At 40.4% G+C, this 22,870-nt stretch overlaps 1 protein-coding gene and 1 non-coding gene across 10 annotated transcripts in view; both read left to right on the top strand.

Moving 5' to 3' along the window:
- Positions 1–22,870, top strand: part of JARID2 (jumonji and AT-rich interaction domain containing 2) — a 266,545-nt gene that overhangs the window by 27,344 nt on the left and 216,331 nt on the right. The gene's annotated exons all lie outside the window — the stretch shown is intronic.
- Positions 375–501, top strand: LOC118627414. Its single transcript, XR_004959159.1, has one exon. It is a non-coding gene; the product is annotated as a small nucleolar RNA SNORA54 (small nucleolar RNA).

The raw sequence follows: 22,870 nt of genomic DNA, 5'->3' as shown, positions 1-22,870 counted from the left end.
ATTGAGACCAAATATGGTTCCAGAGCGCTTTAGGTCCGTGGGTATGAATCACACAGGAATCTTGTTAAAGGGGAGCTTCTCATTTAGTAGTCTGAGGTGGGGCCTGAGATTCTGCATTTCTCTCAGGTTCTCAGGGAATCTTCCTGTATCATAGCAAGGGTTTAGGACTAACTTTATTGTGGGTAGTTTGTGCAATGGTTCCTGCTTCTCATGTCTCTGTTCCAACCCAGACAACTTCATTACCAAATATCTCCGCTACTGAAAAATGTTTGAAAATGATTATTTTAGGGGATCCAGCTTTCTGAACCAGGAGAGAATGAAGACCGTGGTAGTCGTTCTCCCACAATTGAATGATATTTAAAACCAGTGATGGGGAGCACTGTTCGTGACCTGTTAATCTGGCTGTGGCTAATGGGTTCCATTCCAGTGCTCCAGCAGCTCCAGTGACACATAGCTGACTGACTGACTGGTGGCTCTCAGTTTCAGGTCTTGGAGACAAGCATCTGGGGGAAGAACAACACCACAGTGATGGGTTGTAAAGCCTAAGCATTGCTTGAAGAAACCTCTTTTGGCCCAGTGTCCTGTGTGCTCTCTCCTCTGAGGACCATTCACTTCTTATTCTGGAAGGAAGCCTGGTGTTGTTTCCTTATAGACAACTAGTTATAATGCACTGTCTGTGTAGTGTTATACATTTCCCCAAACTCTGTCATGTCTCATTTGGTAAACACAGAGCAGTCTCAGGGATTTCTTGCTGTCTTGCTGGTTTCTATCCAGAATTCATCTTGAAATGATGAGTTTATGCTTATATTGTCTTTAAAAAAAAACACGAAAGTTCTCTGTTTGAGAACTTGGATCAAATACATACCCATGGAAATGTTTTATATACAGTATTTTACCTATTCAAGTCTTACAACAATCCTGTGAAGTGGGCATTTCCCCCCCAAATTGCACTTGAGGAAACAAGGCTGGGCAAAGGGGCAGGGTTAGACTTGCCTCCCTCTCCCCCCAGTTGAGATTTGAATCCTGATGCTGTTTCACTTTGAAGGATTGTGCTGCCTTCCCCATCCTGGCAGGCAGTTGTGCAGGGTTGTGCAGCCAGATCCCTGGGTTTCAATTCTGATTCTTGTCATTTATTTAATCTCCTATTTACTCAGTTTCCTTACCTGTAAGATGGGGGCGTCTAAGTATAGTATCTCTGGCAATTAATTTGGAATGTCTGGCACTTCCTGTACATTTGATTTCTATTACGATTTTATTATTGCCACACACCACTGAATTTATAAACCCAGCTCCCCCTCTGCACCACCCCCCAGTAATTTAAAAAAACATTATTCTTCCAAGTGTTAAAAGCAGAATGTTAATGATTTTTCTCTCAAGTTAAAAGGGGATCATACTAGGTTAAGATATTACATTTATATGTTGTTATCAGCATACAAAATAAAACCTATTAAGTTGCTATTTATGGAGAACAAAGTGGACTGTTTGGTTCAGAGTAGGGGCTCAATTTGAATGCATAAGTGAAGGAAAGATCTAAGATTGCCTGAATATTTGTTTCTTTCTACTGAGTTATGTTCTGATAGATGTGCTTACTGGATTTTGTGGGTCTTTATTTTTCACTCGTTCAGTTGGCGGGTGTGGGGTGGGGAGAGATCCTGCCTAGAAACACTGCAGCTTCCTCATATTAAGAGTACCTACATGTCCTGGTCTTTCCCACACTAATGTTCACTGCTGTCTTGAAACTGTTTTAAAAAATATTTTTCATTTGCTAACAATAATGAATACACATAGTGGGTTCTCTGTAAACATAACACTGAGTAGAATAGCCAAATGATTAAAGATCTATAAATGGGATGGATGTGCGTTTATTATCTCCTTTTCTTCTGCAGATGTCCCCACTGTGCCTCTGGGACAGTACAAGCTCTTACTTACAAAAGTAAAGAAATGATCTACAAATAATGATTGTGTTCTTTAAAAAATTGTTTCTAAGAGTTTTTTTTGAAGGATGATATGTAGAAATAATGTAAATTAATAGGATCCTGGTTTTACATTCCTAAAGATCAATCTAATTCTATGGGGAGATTCCCTGAAGAATATATTGGTTTCATTTTTTTCCCCCTTCTGTATCTCTCTTAAGTTTTCCTGTTTGTGTCTTTTTCCTTTCCTAGGTTTTAAAAACCAGGTTTTTTACATTAAGAAATATTTTTCTTTGCATTTTATGAGAATTTGGGGGCGTGTCCTTAATGTTTTTGTGTGTTTCTGTACAGATGTAAGAAGAAACTGGTGCATTTTTTGCCTGTTAACTAGAAAATGAAGTGATTCTTATTTTCACAGAAAAGCTAAAGGTTTCTATGTATTATCTAGTACTTGTTCTGAAGAAACACATTCTGACATATTCTATTTGTAAAACAGGACGTGTATGGGGAAAGGACATTTCAGCAAACATTGTCGGGTTCTCAGACCCAAATAAACTTGCCTTCATTCAGATAGTTTAACACAACGTTAGTAAGTGATGTTCCCAGAGTGTTTTATTTGATAGCAGCACAGGAGAAGACAGGGAGGTTTTAGAATTTGAGTTTTTATGTGTGAAAGGGTGATTTAGTAGAAGACCGAGCCAGCAATTTTGTTGTCTGACTTTTGATTCTGGATTTTTCTGCTGCTTGGCACCTTTAGTGTTTGCTGTGTCTAAGAAGGAGATGTTAGAGGTTTCCACTTCCCTTTCCTATATTTTTCACTGTCCCACCGATCACATCAGTGGGACCCTTAAAAAGCTTTTGGGGGGAAAAAGGCTATTGAGAATCTGATGGTCTAAAGCTCCACCTGCAGTTAGAAGCTGGATGGACTTCTGGAATGTTCTTTTCATAGGAGGCTGGTATGAGTCCCCAGGCTGAAGGAGGTTTTGGTTAGGCCTTTAGTTTTTGTCTTTCCTGGAGAGGCCACCGGACTTCAAGAGGCCTTCAGGCTTCCCATTTTTTTTTTTTTTTTTTTATCCTCACCCGAGGACACTTTCCCATTTTTTGTTCAGGTAGAGTGGGAGGGAGAGAGAGGAACAGAGAGAGAGAGAGAAAAACATTGACGTGAAAGGAACACATTGAGTGGCTGCCACCCGCACAACCAACCAGGGCCGGGGACAAACTGCAACCGAGATACGCTCCCTTAGCGGGAACCGAACCCGGGTCTCTCAGGACCGCAGGCCGACGCTCTAACCGCTGAGCCAAACCGGCCAGGGCCAGGCTTCCCATTTTGAGTTAGGATTAAAAATGTTTTTTTTCTCTGGGTTGCCTGGGTTTCTGACTTGAGGTCACATCCTTGGGTGCCAAGAGAGAGGCAGAAGGTGTGCAGGCAGCAGGAAGAGTTGTCACATCTGTCTTGTGAAGTGTCTGTGTTCAGAATCTGAGACTGGGAAGCACAATACAAGAGGCCACAGAAAGACTGGCCTTTGGGGTCAGAGGCAAAGACAAGAACAAGCTGAAAAACTGCCCTGACCCAGAATAAGGTCATACAGAAAGGCCTTTGGACCCCGACCCCCCCCCCCCCCCCCCATGTGCTATGCACAGCTGATTTGGAAAATTTCCTGCATACACAGCTTCTTCATTAGATACTGATACCAGTTAATTCAAAATCACTTGTAATTGGAAGCAGCTGCTGTTTCCCAGCTGACTAGGTGTTCGAGTCAGATGCTTTGAATTAGCTGGACTTGGATTATTCATATTTTAATTAAAGTCCATTTTATCCCCCCAGTCTCTTGCATCTCCAGTGACCAGGATTTTACAGTAATACATTTGAAATTACATGAGCATCCCAGTAGAAAGGCATAATGGAAGTTCAAGGACTTGCAGTTCATTATAGTCTTGTATTATTAAATAGTGAATTTAACTGCCTTGCAATTCCCTTTTCTCACCCTCTGAACCTTGCTTCTGTAGTGGAGAAAAATTTCATTCCATTTAGAAAAGTTGAGACTTTTGTCCCCTTTCATCCTCTTGGGACATAGGCATATTAGCTTAATTGCTTGTGTCATTGCTATAGGGAAGGTGCTGCATGAAATGGGAAGCACAATTTTCTGGTACTTTTTGTCTAAATGGGGTTTGCAAATTAAACCATGAATAGTGGGGCTTTGGGGCAGTAGGGATATTTTCTTAGAAGAAAAAAAGTTTACAAGTGCTATGGTAAGGCTGTTTAGTGCTACAGTGTAGATATAGAATTCAACAAGCAGCTTGTAGGAAAAAAACTGCCTTAATTTTCTAAAGAAAAGTTAGAGGGAAAATTGCCTTGCATTTCTTTCTCTATCATGCTAATGAGGAAAAGAGGCTATGCTGGAGGGAAGGAGGTAAAGGGATGTTTCCTTCTTTCTCTTTTAAGGTACCTAACTTGACAAAAGTTTGACTTGATAAATGTCCTACTTAATTTAATTATGTGTTAGTCCCTCTCCTCTCCTGGAGTGTCCAATTTTGGCTGACTCGACTAAAAACCAGGGCAGTGCAGAACCATCAGATTTTGCATGCCTGTTAAAATGCTTAAGCATTCTACGTGGTCTGGTCTGGGAAATTTAACAGGGTGTAGGAGACATGATCTTTGTCCAGAAGGAGTGTGAAGTGTCCCTGGAGAGACAAAGCATATATCTGTCAGTGCATTTAGGGAATTATGTAAATCACTGTCAGTGTGTCCCAAATGATTTGGCACTGTCACATACTGAGCCCTGGGATAGTTGAAGGAGTTCTAGGGTTGGGTGGCTGTGTGGAGGTAGAATTTTACCATTAGCAAACCATCAGTTTCTTCTCTGTATCTGAGTCTGTTTCTGGTTTGTTTGTTTGTTTGTTTTGTTTTTTTTCAGTTTCCACATACAAATGAAATCGCACGGTATTTGTCTCTCTCTGTCTGACTTATTTCACTTGGCACAGTACCCTCTAGATCCATCCATGTTGTTGGAAATCAACTGTATTACCCTTTATCTCCCTTCTTGCTAATGTATAAAAAGCCTTTACAAACACTAGTTTATTTTTATTTCATTTAATACTTGCCCGAGGATATTTTTCCTTTTTAAAAAAATTTTTTTCTTTATTGAGTTTTAGAGAGAGAGAGCGTGCGCGAGCGATTGAGCGAGCGAGATTGATGAGGGAGAACATTGATTGGCTGCCCCCTGCATGCCGTCCACTGGGGATTTGGCCCACAACCTAGGCATGTGCCCTGACTGGGAATCGAACCGGCGACCTCTTTGCGCATGGGTATTGATGCTCAACCACTGAGCCACATGGGCTGGGCATTTTTCCTTTTTTTTTTTTAAATAGAGGAGAAGGGAGGGAGAGAGGCAGGGGCAGAAAGAGAGAGAGATGGAGAGATGGAAACATCCGTGTGAGAGGGGCACATAGATTGGTTGCCTCTCACACAACCCTGATCAGGGGCAGGGATTAAACCTGCAACCCAGGTAGGTACCCTTGACTGGAAATTGAACCCGAGACCATTTGGTCTGAGGGCTGACACTCTGTAAATGCTGAGCCACACCGGCCAGGGCTCCCCAGTTCCTTATACTATGCAAATGTTCACATAGAGAAGGTGAAGGAACAGTATGAGGAACACGTGGACAACATCATCTGGATTCAGAAATTAACATGTTGTGTGCGTCCATTACCCAGTGTTTACTTTCTTCCCCTTAGATCGATGAGTTTGGAAAATTTGTAATGGTGCTCTTAGATATCTATTGAAAAAGGGTAAAAATAAACATGCTGCTTCTCCTGTTGTAGCATTTCACTAGTAATAAAAAATAACTTCAATGGGTTTGGTTATTTCTGCCAAAGTAAATGTTGGCTTTCTTTCAGCTGTAGTAATGTAGCTTCTCTCAATTTGTTCGAGTTAAACTAAAGCAGGGCCAAGTTGAGAAATTAGTTTCTTGTTTTTTTTCCCCCTTCCAATTTAGGAAAAATTATATATTTTTTTTGGTGAATCCTCACCTGACAATATTTTTCCATTGCCGTTTTTTTGTTTTTTGTTTTTTAAAGATAGAGTGGAAAGGAAATGGAGGGGGAGAGAGAAAGAAACATTGATGTGAGAGAGACACATCAGTTGGTTGCCTCTGGGCTGGGGATCAAACCTGCAACCCAGGTACCTGTTCTGGACTTGGATCGAACCTGAGACCCTTCAGTTCACGGGGGATGCTCTAACCATTGAGCAAAACTGACCAGGGCAGATTTTGGATACTCTTGTTCCTATAATCCTTTTCCTGGTTCTCGCTTCCTCCTAAACTATGAAAAGGATAATGTACTAGCTGTTAGTGGAAGAGACAGATTCGATTGTACAGGAATTATAGGAGGTGGTTCTTGGTGATAATCTTCAGGTAGGGTATTTGAACCTATACTGAGGGTAGTTAATTTGGCACAGTTTCTTCTGAATCATAAAATACTAAGAACAGGACCCTGGCCTGTGTTGGTAGAGCTTTGGGCCTTGCAGTGAAGGGTGTTGAGTTTGATTCCTGGTCACAGGTGACCTTGTGCTACAGTTTTCATCCCTGGCCCATCCCTGGCCAGGTTGGGGTGGACGTGCTTGTGGGAGGCAGCCGATCAGGCACGCAATGGGTAATGATGTGTGTCTCTCACATCAATGTTTCTCTCCCTTCCACTCTCTCTAAAACTCAGTGGAAAAAATATCTTCGGGTGAGGTGTAGGGGGAAATAATTAAGTAGAGGGCTACAACACTTTGGTTTTAATGTGCGAGTTTTGCTTTTCTGCATTGCCTGGAAATACAAGTGATACCAAGTCGTGCCACCATGTAAACGATAACTCAGTTGTTGTTATTATGCATTACCTGGCATTTGGAAGACTGCCTTGAGGGTATATTAGAGAGTTTTAAGTGTGTCAGTGTTTGATTTTTGTCAGTGTGGCAGAGCTGAATGTACTTTGCATTTGGGAGGTGGCTTCTAATCAGTCTGCACAAAGGACTTGGAGGGCGCATGGCCTTATAAAACCCCTTGTAGTTAGTAAGTAGTTTGGCCAGGTGACCTGCAGAGCCATACGGGTTTTCCCCAGATTGTCTGTCTGTCACTTTTTTTTTTTTTTTTTTTTATCCTCACCCGAGGATATTTCTCCATTTTTTGTACAGATAGAGTGGGAGGGAGAGAGAGAGAGAGAAACATCGACGTGAAGAGACACATCGAGTGGCTGCCACCCGCACAACCAACCAGGGCCGGGGACAAACTTGCAACCGAAGTACGCGCCCTTAGCGGGAACCAAACCCGGGTCTCTCCGGACCGCAGGCCGACGCTCTAACCGCTGAGCCAAACTGGCCAGGGCCTGTCTGTCACTTTTTACTGCATTTTGATTCAATGCTACCATTAAGAAATAACTTTGTGTCCAAAAGAAAAATAATGTGACTACATACTGGTATATATTCAAATTCAAGATCAAATCCTTATGTTTTCAGAGCAAAATATGAAGTTCCATTTTGTCCCCTTGCACTCCCACTCAGTCTACTTTTTGTGTATTTATAGTCATATTTATGGAGATAAATATATAGGTTTTTCTTTTACTTTTTTGGCTTGTTTTTATAAATGAAGTGGTGGGGTCATGTGTGACTAGCCTTTTCTCACTTAACCTTGTCTTCCCATGCTGTTCTTGTTCATGCTGCATAGTAGCAGCACCAGTGTGCTGTAATGTATTTAACCACTTCCTTATGCTTTGCTTCCTAGAAGAGTGCCTGCAGTCAGTAGACATTTAGGTTGTTTCCATTGCTTTGTTTACTTAAAAACAAATTTTGTACATCTTTCACACATGTAGGCATATTAGCATATGATTGAATTGGAAGTACTGAGTCCAAGGGTATGTGCTCAGTTTTTATAGTAGGAAGGGACTTTTTTCCTTCCAAAAAGGTTTAATCAATTTACATCCCCAGTAGTATATGAAAGTCTATTTCTCTCCCTTCTTGCCAACACTTGGTATTATAAAGCTTCTTTAGTTTTAGCTAGTGAATAAAATGTGACTCCTCATTGTTGAATTTGCATTTCTCTGTATTGAGCATTTTTTGTTGGTCTGTTGACCATCCATGTTATTTTTGTTTATAACCTTTGCTCATTTTTATATTGGTTTATTTGTCATTTTCTTTCTTTCTTTTTTTTTTTTAGTCCTCACCCGAGGACATTTTTCGATATTTTGTTCAGATAGAGTGGGAGGGAGGGAGGGAGGGAGGGGGGGGGGGGGAGAGAGAGAGAGAGAGAGAGAGAGAGAGAGAGAGAGAGAGAGAGAGACATCAACGTGAAAGGGACACATCGAGTGGTTGCCACCCACACGACCCAACCAGGGCTGGGGACAAACTGCAACCGAGGTACATGCCCTTAGCAGGAACTGAACCTGGGTCTCTCCGGACCGCAGGCCAACGCTTCAACCGCTGAGCCAAACTGGCCAGGGCTGTTTGTCGTTTTCTTACTAGTCTTTGTCAGAGCTGTGTTTGGTTCAGTGGTTAGAGAGAGGGTCCCCGTGAGCTGATGGATCTCAGATTCGATCCTGGTCAAGAGCAGGTACCTGGGTTGCAGGGACATTAATTCAGCAAATTACAAATATTTTCCTCTTAGTCTTTCCTTTATCCTTTAATTGTGTTTACAGTGTCTTTTCTTATATAGAAGTTTAAAATTTTTTGTAGTTCAGTTTGGTTTTCCTTTGTGGGTTTTGCGTCTTGCTCAGGAATGCTTTCCTGACCTCAAGAGTATGAAAATATTCTCTAAGAAATTCTCTTTGTTATTTCCCATCTAGTTAAATTCCACCCTCCAATTTCTTAATCCTCTCCGCATTCTTCACATTAGCCACTAAAATGGTATGAAACCTCAGCTCTCCGGAATCTTCCAATAATGACTTCTCACAAACACATTTTATGGATATCTTAGGGTTTATCTCGATCTACCAACCAAAACTGGAGATAAAGGGGGCTACATCTATTGTACTATTACATACATCAAAGGTAGAAAATGGATTAAACTAACAGATAAAACTAGGATAAAATAGCTTTCATTGTGGTTAGATTTGCATGGGTAAGTCACTTTTAGGACTGGCTCTGAGCCCTTTGCCTCGATTGTATTCAGTATAGCTTGCCTTTTATCTGTTGTACATATTTACCATCCATCAGATTTCTTTTAAAGGGTAGAACTACTTTAAAAGCATTTTATTTACCACCCCCCACCACTTAACTCAAGTTATTCCTGAATTTTGTTGCCACTTGCCACTTAGTGTTAACTCTGAATGTGTTTTTAAGTATATTTTCATCATCTAATTAATTATAATATGGGAAACCAGTTAACTAGGCTATTACTGTGTCAGTAAAGCTAAAAACTCCCTGATTATGGGACTAGGCCTTTGTGATAAGTGGCGTTGTTTTTGTGTATGAACTTTGAAATTGCTTTTGATTCCTCAGAGACCTTTCGTTTATTTTCTACTTCTCTGATATATTCCCTAATAAGTGAGGTTATAAGATAACTGAATTCTAGGAAAGGAGGCAGTGTTCTGTGTTTATAACCCTTTGCCTCCATCAAATTCATATGGCAGTAAAACAATTTGGAAAGTCTTTGGATTCTCTTATAAAGGATTTTTTGCTGGCATAAAACATGCATTATCTATCATACTTGAATAGTAATACCCACTTAATGAAAGACGAGCAGATTTCTGTTGGTTTACTTAGCAACTTGCAACTTAAGAAGTATAATTAGGATTATTCTTTACATATTAGTTATACTAAGTTTGGAGTTTCTCTTTTTAGTACAGTGTTTCAATTCAAATGACTGTTTTCTAAAAATGCTGCCTCTCTAGCATAGCCCACCAGAACCTTAACTGACACTGGAAAGCATTAGCCTGTCAGTTCCTGTCCCCTGTACCTACCTTATCTTGGATGCTTGTCCCTTTGTCCTTTACCCCTTTCTCAGATAGCAGTGAAAGGAATCTGTTACCACCTTAAAACCCTCCAGGGACCTCCCATTGTTCTTAATGTGAGCCTGGCATTCTGGCTAGATTGTGTTAACTCTGTACCCTGCCATCCCCCTACCCCCAGCCCCCCAATCCACAGAAAGTCTTGAGCTGTTCTGGTTTTTGTTCTTGTCTCTGCTGACACCACACATCCTGTTCCTTATTCCATAGGTACTTTTAACGTTTTTAATCTGGTGAAATCTGTTGACCCCTTTCTTAAAATGTTTCCAAATGCTTAAAATAAAACACCCAGGATTTTAAAGGGAACCCATTACATTGAAATACAGCCATCAGTATATTATGAAGCAAATTAGTGATACGGTAATACGTGCTTCTGTATCCTCTATTAAATAACAAGCCGCAACAGTGGGTCTCATTATTGTAATTTCAAAGTGATGATAGCATATATTATTTCATGCTATCTGCAACCACTGTAATAAGATATGAGTATTTACAGTTTTTTTAATTTGAAACTCATAGGCACTTCTATTTCTGGTTTATTGCCTACATTCATAGTGGAAGGAAATGCTAAATTTCTGTGAGAAAATAATGAAAATGAACATGTAACTTTTCTTATTCAAGTTCACAGTCTTAAGAATCTCTGTGAATCTTCTCCTGAACCCCCTGTACTCCCTTCCTGCCTCCTGCAGTTGTTTCCTTTGCCTGGGGCCCTCTTCATGTCACTGTTCTCAGGTGGAGCCTTACTTGGCTTTCATTTCCTCAAGGTGGCCTTTCTAGGTTAACAGCCCATGTTGTACTCTCAGTTGCAGCATTGTGAAATCATTTATATGATCCCTACTTGTCATGTGGGAGCTCAGTGGCTATGTGAGCTTTGGGGGTGCAGTGACTGCCTCGTGCAGCATCATAGGTGCCTGTTAAATATTTCTGTTTTTGATGACATAGATAGCACCTTAAGAAGAGGAAACACACCATGCGAGAAAAGCTTAGGGGTGTAAACAATCCCAGGCAGTACCACCCAGGGCCCATGTATAAGGCACATTGTTGGATATGATGAGAGGTGAAGTAGAATATGACCAGGAAAGAATACAGATGTGTTAACTTGTTTGTCTGAATTCCTTTCAGTGGAATGTAAGATCCGCACATCTGTATATGTACATTGCACATGAACGTACTTTATATATGTATTCATGTATGTTACACGAACACAGGATGTTAGTCTCACTGCCTTACAAAGTGCCTGGCGTGTAGTATTGCCCAATGCCTATTAAATATATGAATGAGTAACTGATTTGGGCCATAGCTTGCTCATTTGAAAAAATGAAGTTGTTTCCTTCTCCTTCTTAGCTTCTATTTAAGGTTTTTTTAATCCTCTATAGAGAATTTACTGTGAGGCATTAAGGAAGCCCTCTGGGGTTACAAAGGTGAGTCAGATTTGTATTTTGCCCTCTGCATGGGGGAAGATAGTAAGAATGGAACTTTAAGTGTGAATGGGAGGAGAAGGACCTTAGAGCCTTTTGCATACTAATTGCCCTGGCACCCAAGCCAATGATCTTATAAGGCTAGTTCTTTTGATTATGGAGCAGTGGAGTCTGTACTAGTTGATAGTGGGGCTCAGCCTGAGGGACTGGGACACAGAGCAGGTTTGGTTGTCTAAGCCATGGAAGGAGGAGAGAGGCCAGAGAGACACTACCAGGGATAGTTCTCTTGGGGAACATTTGGTTGCATAGACAAATAAATGATCCTGACTGGGGGTCAGTGAAACCCAGTTAACACTTCCCTTTGATGAGGTGGCACTTGAGCTGGGCCTTTAGGAGTGATTGTGATTGAGTAAGGGAGGGACTAAGGTAAACAAGAAGCATAAGAAGGAGTGATCAATGCATGGCATATTTAGAATAGTGAATCTGGTATACTTCTTTTGAGGTAACATCTAAAAAGAAAGCCTTTTGTTTTGCTATAAAGCTGAATATTATTTTACTCTTACATATTTTAAAAACATGACTTAAATGGGGTAAGTACTGCATTAGTTGTGGGGAAAAAATAGATAAATTTAAACCACCTATCTTAATGGAAAGAGGGAGGGAGAAGAGACTTAATTTTTTTATCTTAATTTTTATTTTATAGTTTTGCTAATAGCCAAATTAACAAATGTCTATTGACATATACTTTACATGCAGTCAAATACACCCATTTTAAGTGTACAGTTTTTGAGGTTTGACAATTATGTACCACCATGTAACTATCCCTTAATTAAAATACAGGGTGTGCCAAAAAATGTACACAGGATGACTGTAGATTCTATTACATTTTGAAAATGAAATATATTTTAATAAACACTGGCTTTATAGGTAATACTTTTTTTGGTATATGCATTTTGTGGGGACACCCTATGTATTGTGATCACTCTGAAAGTGTTTCCGTATGCCCAATTTATTTTCTTCTTTTTCCTCTCAGCCGCTGTTTTGGTTCCTGTAACTAAAGATAAATATTACCTGTTCTTCACAGCATGATCTTTTCAGATTCATTGGTGGTATTGCATTTATCAGTAGCTCATTCCTTTTTATTGCTGAATCATATTCCATTGTATGGATATGCTGCAGTTGATCCACTTGATGGACTTTGGATTATTTCAGGTTTTGAGTCCAAGGTCATGTGGAATTATAAGTTTTCTTTCTTTCTTTCTTTTTTTTTGCTACGTACACCTAGCAGGAACCGAACCTGGGACTCTCTGGTCCGTAGGCCGACGCTCCAACCGCTGAACCAAACTGGCCAGAGCATAAGTTTTCATTTCTTAGAGGTAAATCATTAGGTGTGTAATTGGGTTGTAAAGTAAGTGTATGTTTATAAGAAACTGCCACACAGTTCTCCAGAGTGTTTGCACCATTTTTCAACCCTGAGCATTCCAGTTGTTTCCCATCCTTGTCAACTTTGGTATTGGTTTTATTAAACATTTTTTTTTCCCCTTTATTGATTTTATAGAAAGGGGAAGAGAGAGAGAGAGAAAAAAAAAAACATTGATTAGCCGCCTCCTGCATGCCCTTCACTGGGGATTTGACCCACAACCTGGGTATGTGCCCTTACCAGGAATTGAACCAGCAACCTCTTGGTGCATGGGTCGATGCTCAACCACTGAGCCACACTGGCTGGACAACTTTAGTATTGTTAATCACACTACTTTCTTTAAATGGTTTAGTAGTGCCCTGGCCATTTTGCCTTAGCGGTTAGTGTGTTGGCCTGTGGTCCAGAGAGACCTGGGTTCGGTTCCCGCTAAGGGCACATATCTCAGTTGCAGTTTGTCCCTGGCTCTGGTTGGGTCGTGTGGGAGGCAGCCACTTGATGTGTCCCTTTCATGTCCAAGCACCCCCCTCCCCCCCTTTTTTTTTCTGAACAAAAAATGGAAAAATGTCCTCGGGTGAGGATAAAAAAGAAAAAAAAAAAGAGGTTTAGTAGTGCTCTGGCTGGGTGTTAATGGTTTGGAGTGTTGTCCCATACACTGAAAGGTTTAGGGTTCAATTCCTGGTCAGGGCATGTACCTAGGTTTTGAGTTCGATCAACTTCTTCTTGAAGTTTTGCTCTACTATTTAAAAAAACCTTGCTTTTCAATTGTGGTATGCCTTTGTTATTGAGTGAAGCAAGGGAGCTGTTATAGGCACAGTCTGCCATTTTCACCTACAATTGGTTCTAAGTGACATATTGGTTTGGTTTCTCAACCTGTATCAGACTTGAAGTAGCACTTAAGTCAAGAAAGGAAGTTTCTTAGACAATGGAGGAAGGAGCATATTGGCCCTCAAATGAAGGATGTAGGAGAAAGCTACATCCCAAATCATTGTAATCTGGAGCAGTTATCCCTAGCTCCACTACACACAAAACTGTTGTAAGCACTTTGCTGTATTATTATTATTATTTTTTACAGCTGTTCTTTCCTTCCATGCAAATATTTTTTTTATTGTTGAAAGTATTACAGATGTCCCCCTTTATGCAAATATTTTTTTTGTAATCCTACTATATGTACAATTTTGTTCTTCCGGTTTTTTCCACTAGCTAGTATCCTAAGCATTTTATATTATTGCAGATTTTCCATAACAATTTTGTACCCCACCTCATTGCCACCTTTTTCTTTTCTGAAACTACCCCTTCACTTTAAGTTTTCATTATGAGTGAATCTTAGGGGGTTTGCAAGCCCTGTTAAGTGAGGCTTTAAAAGAATTTGTTCTTTCTTTTTTCCACAATAACCACTTTAATGGGCAGCTAGCTACATATCTTATGAATGTACAACTGCTATTTTTCCATTCCACTATATTAAAAGGTTTTACATTGTTTGGAGTTTTGATAACGCTAGATAAGTGTGATCACCTTTATGTATTATGTAGTAAACTTTTTATTGTTTCCTTTAGGATCCATTTCCCATTGCAGAATTCCTGGGTCAATAGAAACTGCCACCTTAAAGCCTCTTGTTGTATTTTGCCAAATGATTAACTGGAAATGTAACTGCTGCTCCTAGTAAGGTTGAGAAGGTTTGTTTCACTGTAGTGCCCCAGAGTCCTGAGGAGTATTTAAAATTGAAGTGATGTAATTCAGAGTTACCTGGAAGTTAGGTTATAATATTTTCTTGTTTCAAGGTAGGACACCATTTTAGAAAAATTTTCATATATGGTGACAAGGATAAAAAGTGTTTTGGTGAAGCTACTCAGGACTGTTACTTGACTTCAAGCTTTGAGAATAGTTTGCGTTTAGAAAACTGTGTATTCCAAAAATAATCTAAGAATGTGACCAGTTAAAAGAAGATTAGATATCTAGCCTTCCTAATTTCTTTTTTCAATTAAAAAAAATTTTTTTTTTAATTCTCACCCGAGGACATTTTTGCATTTATCTTCAGATAGAGCAGGAAGTAGAGAGGGAGGAAAAGAGAGAGAAGAGAAGCATCGATGTGAGAGAGACACATCGAGTGGTTGCCACCCACACAATCCCAACCAGGGCTGGGGCCAAACTGCAACTGAGGTATGTTCCCTTAGCGGGAACCGAACCTGGGACTCTCTGGTCCACGGGCTGACACTCTGACTGCTGAGCCAAACCGGCCAGGGCATAGTCTTATTAATTTCTTATTTCATCCTACAAATACACACGATTTTGAAAAAGTTGAAGGCTCTCATTGAAAGGAGATGCCTTTCCCTTCCAGGTCCCGATGCCTAATGATGCTCTTGAACCTGTGCCTACCAGTTCCCGAGGGCAGGGGTGTCCCTGGAGGGGAGTGTGTTAAAGTGTTACTAACCCTTTTTATTAGTGATGTGTGTTTGGATTTAGGTCTATGTGCATTTCTCCCCCTGTAGATCTTAGGAGCTGATCGGTAGAAATAGCAAACCTCGTTAGGGCATTATGAATTCATGTTGTTATGGGAATCTGTCCACATTTCAAGGATAATCCCATTTCCTTTTTCTTACCTAAATTGTGATACATGTTGATACTGTTAAACTTTCTGCTAAGTTTATTGTTGTTTTTTAAAATATGCTTTTATTGATTTTAGAGAGAGGAAGGGGCGAGAAGGAGAGAAAGAGGGAGAAAGAGAAATATTGATGTGAGAGAGAAACATCAATGGGTTGCCTACAACCTGGGTATGTACCCTGACTGGGAATCAAATTGACGACCTTTTGGAGCACTGGATGATGCAGAAGCAACTAAGCCACACTGTCCAGGGCTCTACTAATAAATTATTTTAGAATCCATTTTTAAACCACTCTAGTTCTTTGAAGGGACAAATATTTTGCAGAAAAAGGGATTAATGGTATTACTTATGAATGGACCTTGTAAATGTTTGTGATGAGGCCTTGTTCAATATTCTTTTGTTTACTTAGTAAACATTTCCTAGTATTTTCCCGTAAGATTTTCCCCTTATCTCAGAGAGCTCACTGTCTAGCAGAGGAGACAGGTACACAAATTTAGGACTATAATGTCAGTGAACTGAGGGAAATGCACAGGCCATGATGGAAGCTACCAGGAAGGAGGTGCCTAACCACATTTAAGAGTGAGGTAGAGAGCTCAGGGAGAACTTTCTGGAGGAAGGCAGTTTCTTATAAATGATAAGTAGAAGTTAGTCAGGCATAAGGCCTGGGACTTGATTGGTTAGAGAAGCAGGGTCCAAAGAACATTGTAGCCCTGGTCAGGTGTCATTCCATACACCAGAAGGTTGCAGGTTTGATTGCTGGTCAAGGCACATATTTATTTATTAAAAAAATTTTTTTTTTCTTTATTGATTTTAGAGTGAGAGGAAGAGAGAGAGAGAAACATTGATGAGAGAGAACATTGATTGGCCGCCTCCCGCATGCCCCCAACTAGGGATTGGGCCCACAACCTTGGGCATGTGCCCTGACTGGGAATTGAACCGGCGCCTCTTGGTACGTGGGTTGATGCTCAATCACTGAGCCACACCGGCCGGGCAAGGCACATATCTAGGCTGCAGGTTCAATCCCCAGTCAGAGCGCGTACAGGAGGCAACCGATCGATGTTTCTCATGTCAATATTTCTCTTCCTCTAACTCTCACCTCCCTCTCCCTTCCCTCCTCTTTCCAAAATCAATAAGCATGTCCTTCAGTGAGGATTAAAAAAAAAAAGAAAAGAGAAGAACATTGCAGGCCCAGGGGAGAGGAGTGAAAGTACAGGGCTTGGAACAGAGTGTGTCTGCGTCAGTGTCAGTGTGTACACTTGCTGGAGTAGAGAGGTCAGTGCGGGGCATAGAGGAGGTGAGGCCGGAGAGGTAGAAGTTTTTCCTGTTAGTAATCAAAAGTCAATAAATCATACACAAAAGATTTTTAAGCTGGTGTAGTGGTGGCTTTATTGTTAGGGCCTCAGCCTGATTTTTCCTAACAGAATTGAGTCAGGGGAAGGAGTGTCATCTGGCGGACATCTGGGAGCGTGGGACAGAGGGAGGATCCTGGAGCAAAAGTTGTCTTAGGAGAGAATGTAATGGACTCAGAGAACCTTTTATGGTGGATCAACAGTGTAATTTCTTGGAAGAAGAAACCTAAAATTGCGTAAAGGATTTTGAAAGTTGGAAAGCACTATGGCAGGTAACTAGAATTTACCCAGCAAGGTTTTTTGTGAATTCTCCAGGTATAGAACTATCTCTGTATTATGCAGAATATTGGTATGACAGATGTGTCATTTCTAATGTTATAAAGGTAATTTTATATAAATAGTGAGATTTTTCAGAAATGTGAAGAAATAGCACTTCAGGACCATTTCATTTTATTTTTTATTTTATTTTTTTTGTCCTCACCCGAGGACATTTTTCCATTTTTTGTTCAGGTAGAGTGGGAGGGAGAGAGAGAAACAGAGAGAGAGAGAGAAACATCGATGTGAAAGGAACACATCGAGTGGCTGCCACCCGCACAACCGACCAGGGCCGGGGACAAACTGCAACCGAGGTATGCGCCCTTAGCGGGAACCGAACCCGGGTCTCTCAGGACCGCAGGCCGACGCTCTAACCGCTGAGCCAAACCGGCCAGGGCAGGACCATTTTAATTGGGGAAAAAAATTAGTTAATTTTACTCTGGTCCTTAAATGAAGATTGTGTGATCTAATTAACTAAACTGACTGATGACTGATTGCAGGATACCAGAGACAGGCATGCAATCTGACACTCTTCTCAGCTTATGTAGTTGAACACTAATTAGTTGGTGTGCTGGCTTTGTGGCGTAATGAAAATAATACTCTTATTGCTGAAAGTCTTGGTTGTGAGGAGATCGCCCTTTGATGACAAATAGTATAATAGTTTCATCAATGAATAATTCTTTGGTTGTTTATGGTTTTATATTTAAAAACACATTTTAGTCTCACATAAAGATACAAAAAAGGGGCCACTTCTGCCAGGCCTGTGGACCACTGTTGATGGGAATGTTAATTGGTGAAACCACAATGGAAAACAGTATGGGGGTATCTAAAAAAGTTAAAAATAGAACTGCCATATGATCCAGTTATTCCACTTCTGGGTATTTATTCAAAGAAAACAAAAACTAATTCTGAAAGGTATCTGCACCCTCATGTTTACTCAGCATTATTTACCATAGCCAAGAAATGAAGACTGCCTAAGTGTCCACTGATGGATGAATAGATAAAGAAGATACGGTGCACGTACAATGGAGTGTTATTCAGCCATAAAAAGAATGAAATCTTGCCATTTGTGACAACATGGATGGTATTTGAGGGCATTATGCTGAGTGAAATAAGTCAGACAGTGGAAGACAAATACTGTATTATCTCTCATGTATCTGGAATCTTTTGTGTACCAAAAAAAGGCAAATAAACCAGGCTCATAGATACAGAATACAGATTAATGGTTGCAAGAAGTGGTTGGTGGGGGTGGGAGAAGTGGATGATCTATGTTTTATTTATTTTAGTTAAAAATTAAAACAAAAAGTAAGAGAGACTTGACATGTGGATAAACTTCTCAACAATTGGGACAAACAAATAAAAGAGATACAGGATGAATGCCTGCATCTCTTCACCCTGGGCAACAAACACACAACCCCAAAACAAAAGAGGGATCCCTTCTGTAGGGTCTGTGGTTTTCATCCCTTTTGTGAGGCTAGAAGTACATGTAGAAAGGTGTTTTTCTGCCAGTCTACTTCATTTTCTGATTTTGCTTCTTTTCAGTCAAAAAAGAATTTTCTTCTGTCCTTTAATTTAAAAATAGAAATGTCTTTGTCAGTAGCAGCTTTGTAAGTGGCTTTGTCAGTAACATTTTTATTACTTTGAAGTGAATGTTATTTTTTTATTATTCTTGGCATAAGTGCCTACCTTTGGGCGTTTTTGTAGTGTACATTCTAATGGTATCATTTTTGGAGCACTTGAGCCTGCAGACTTTGCCAGAGACGACAGCAGCAGCAAATCTTTATAGAGCAGTGATGATACTCTGATATCCTCTCATAGCTCTCAGAACTCCTGATGGCTTCCCTCCCTCTCCTTTATGCTTCTCTTTCTTAGTTTCTGTTATGCTTTAAAACTTATTTTTAAATGAAATGTTACCAAAATAGTACAAAGAATTTCTATGATTTTTAACATTTTATCATGTCCCTCTCCTACCACATGCTTATTAAATTCTGAACCATTTAAAGATAAGTTGCAAACATAGTTCCCCTTTATCCCCAAATACTTTAGTGTATATTTCCTAAAAATAAGAATGTTTTCTTTAGGGAAAAAAACAAAACAAAACAACAACAACAAAAAAACCGAACAAAAAACAGTACAGTTATCAGTGAGGAAATGAATACCAGAAGCCCTTTAAGCTGTCTCTGGTGTCCCTCACTGTCCTCATCATTTCTTGAGTGCTTCCTGTGTCATCTTGTACATTCCTAGCCCCTTAGTATATCTTGACCATTTCATGGTTTTTGCAGTGTTGTAAAAGATTTTTTTCTTTTTCTCTAAAAAAAATTTTTTTTTTCTTCATTGATTTTAGAGAGAGAGAGAAACATTGATGAGAGAGAACATCGATAGGCCACCTCCTGCATGCTCCCCCTTGGGGATCCCACAACCTGTGGGATGTGTCCTGACTGGAAATCAAACTGGCGACCTCTTGGTGTGCATGTGTCGGTGCTCAATCACTGAGCCACACTGGCTGGACAAAGATTTTTTTCTTTAAATTAAATTTCATTTTCCATTTTGGTTTACAGTGCAGTATTCATAGCACCTCAGGAGTGGCTTTTGTCTATATTGTAGCTCCCTGCTTATATCCTATGACCATGACTTCCTCAACCAAGTTAAACAAAGGCATCTTTACAGGCATTGTTTCAACCTGATGTTTTAAGTATTTTTTTTCAAGCGTCATCCATCTACTAATTATCTGCTTAGGCTTTGATAAGTCACATTTTCCCCCAGAATCTCCTGTCCATACAGTGCACAGTCTGGTTAGTTAGGGCATTTGGTCCCCACTCACCAGGGTTGGTAAGTTTGCGTCACTCTTTTCCTTTCCTCGAGACAATGGCTGTGACAGGTACTTGCCCTTGAATCCTTTTCACGCAGGTCCTTAAGATTTAGGACAGTTGGAAAACATCAAGTATTCGATTATTTAGAGAACCCTGTGTTTTCTCTATAAATGTTATGTGTTAGTGTTTTGCCTTTTGAAAGGAGTTATATGTAGTACAGAAAATTCAGAAAGTAGAAAAAGGCTGGGGAAATACATTCTTAATGCTCTCTTCTAGTAATCCCAATGTGTGCACAAACAGATCTAAGACAGTTTTCTCCCTTTACCGACTGTCCTCAGGAACTCTTTAGCAGAAACTTAGTAACCAAGACATTTTGGGGAGAAAGGTAATGCCACTTTTTCTTCAAATATACCAACAGAAAATGATGTAATCAGAGTGCAGTCAAATATAATCACAACTGTATTTGAATTGTAGCTCAAGTGATGTTTTTCATTTTTTTAATTTGCTTTATTAGATAGCTTCTCAGGACTCCCCCCTTGTTTCTGAGTATCTTTAATGATAGTAAAAATAAAACAAAGTATTTTATTAAAAACTGACTGCTAGTTTTTGTTAGACAATTTGTAATAAAGGGATAGCTCTGCTTAGGGTCCTAAGACTTCACCACTACAATGAGAACTTGATATTCCATGAGTTTCTCAAGTTAGGTTTTGTTAATAATAATCTGTTGTTTGTATAAAAATAGCCTCAGAGGATTAGGATAACTTTTCAGTTTCTCTGAGCAGTAGGAAAGAAACCAACTCATATTTTTACCCTGTATATACTCAGTACTCCCTAGTTTTTACTTAGCAAACACCCCCTCCCCCCCAATCACAATAAAGACCTGAATCAAACTGCCAGCACAATTGAGTGAGACAAGGTAGTGTGGTGTGTCTCAGTATGTTCTGAGAAAAGATACTCTACTTTTGGGGTGAGTGGGGGGAGGAAGCTTCAGTGGTCATATGATTTTGGGTACTTGGTTGGGTTTTTCCTTGGAGAATCACTGTGAACATGAACCACACCTAAAGGAAATAAACCTGTTTATTTATTTTTTTATTTTTTATTTTTTTTATCCTCACCCGAGGATATTTTTCCATTTTTTGTACAGATAGAGTGGGAGGGAGAGAGAGGAAGGGAGAGAGAGAGAAACATCGATGTGAAGGGACACATTGAGTGGCTGCCACCCGCACGACCAACCAGGGCCGGGGACAAACTGCAACCGAAGTATGTGCCCTTAGCGGGAACCGAACCCGGGTCTCTCTCTACCGCAGGCCAACGCTCTAACCGCTGAGCCAAACCGGCCAGGGCGAAATAAACCTGTTTAAACTTAACATTTCTCAAACTTATCAGTCATCCACAATTTTGAGTGATATCATGGACCTAGGGTTCTCTGGAATTCCCTTTGGGAAAGCCCAAAGCAGTGTAAACAGCATTGACTATTCTAATTATGCCTCTGCTCACAACTAATTTGTAAAATGGCATTGATCCTTGGGTGGGTTATGAGGAAGAGTGTCTGCATATTGCTGAAATACTTTCTTTGGGAAGGATAGTGGGGGCAAGGAGATTTATTTATTTACTTATTTTAAGAGAGAGAGGAAGGGAGAGAGAGAGAAAGACCAATGTGAGAGACATCCATGGGCTGTCTCCTGCACGCCCCCTACTGGGGTTTGAGCCCACACCCGGGGCATGAGCCCTGACTGGGGAACCAGCTGGCACTTCAGTCCATGGGGTGATGCTCAAGCCATTGAGCCACACGGACTGGGCCAGGCAATTAGTTTTAGAGGCAGCCAGAACATTTTTTGAGTCCTAGCATTTTTGTCATGTTCTCTTGTGCTTTATCTCAAGCTCTCAGAACTTGATATTACTACCTGTTCTAGAGTAAAGAATTTAAAGTTTGGATAGGGGGAGTGGAGCTGTGATTGAAAACTAGTTGGTCTGCATTCAGTTAGGCCTGTAAGGGGAAACAGAACAAGTCCTCCCACCTCTGCCAAAACCTGTGGTCTGTCTTCAGGTTCCCTTTTTCCCCATTGCACCGCAGCCTGGGGGCCACACAGGTGGACCCACTGCAGTTTTCAGAGCAATCCTCATTGTGCCCGGAGTTTTTGAGGCAACTTCTGCCAGTTCCCCCACTTCAAAGGGGTGGGCGTGAACATGGGTAAGATACTCAGTACTGAAGATTTGTCTGAAATGTGATTTCTAATTAGTCCAGTATTTGTAAGACTAAATCATTGAATCCAGAGTGTGTTTATTAATCCCTCCGTTTGGGGTTGGAATGATGTGGAACTGTTATATGCAGACTGAAATCCGTTGCAAAACTCAACGGTGAAGGTTGAATCTATGTCTTTCTTAATTCTTTGACTGCTATTCCTTTCCTCTCATAAGCATTTAAAATCCTGTCCTTAAAGAATCCTGTTCTGAAATATATTTTTAAAGGAAGATGCATAATGTAGAAAGTTTCTCCACCTTAAAGGTGTGCTGTTGGCAGTTAGGGAAGGGGAAGGACCTAGGAGCAAAAAGGATCCTTCCACTGTTGTTTGGATAAGTGACTTTTAAGGTTAATTCCACGGAAGCATCAGGGTTTGTGAATGACCTTCTTCCCCTCTCATCTCCAGCTTCCTGAGATACTATGCTTGCTCTGAGCTCATTCAGAGTAATAAACTGCACCCATAATTCATGAGCTTGGAAGGCCTTTAACCGCTTGCAGCCAGGAGAATAATGACAACATTTAAAATTACAGATCGCTCATTTTGGACCCTTTCTCTTTCAAGTTATGAATGAAATTTATGAGCCAATTACCAGATGGTGGAGCCTGTTTGCAAAGACCAAGTGCCCCCTTGTTTTTACTACTGCTGTTGCGTGTGTGTGTGTGTGTGTAAGTGGGGAAGAGAAGGGAGCAGGCAATCCCCTGGTGTTTCCCAAAGCTAGCTTTCCTCCTTCCTTTTCTCTTTTTCTTCTTCTTTTCTCTTCTTCCTTCCTTCCTTTCTTTTCTTTTGTTAATCCTCACCAGAGTATATTTTCTCCTTTTTTCTTATT

This window comes from Molossus molossus, unplaced genomic scaffold, assembly GCF_014108415.1.
Source record: "Molossus molossus isolate mMolMol1 unplaced genomic scaffold, mMolMol1.p scaffold_m16_p_12, whole genome shotgun sequence".
Lineage (NCBI taxonomy): Eukaryota > Metazoa > Chordata > Mammalia > Chiroptera > Molossidae > Molossus > Molossus molossus.
The sequence above is the reverse complement of the archived record's forward strand: the minus strand, read 5'-3'. Positions and strand labels throughout refer to the sequence as shown.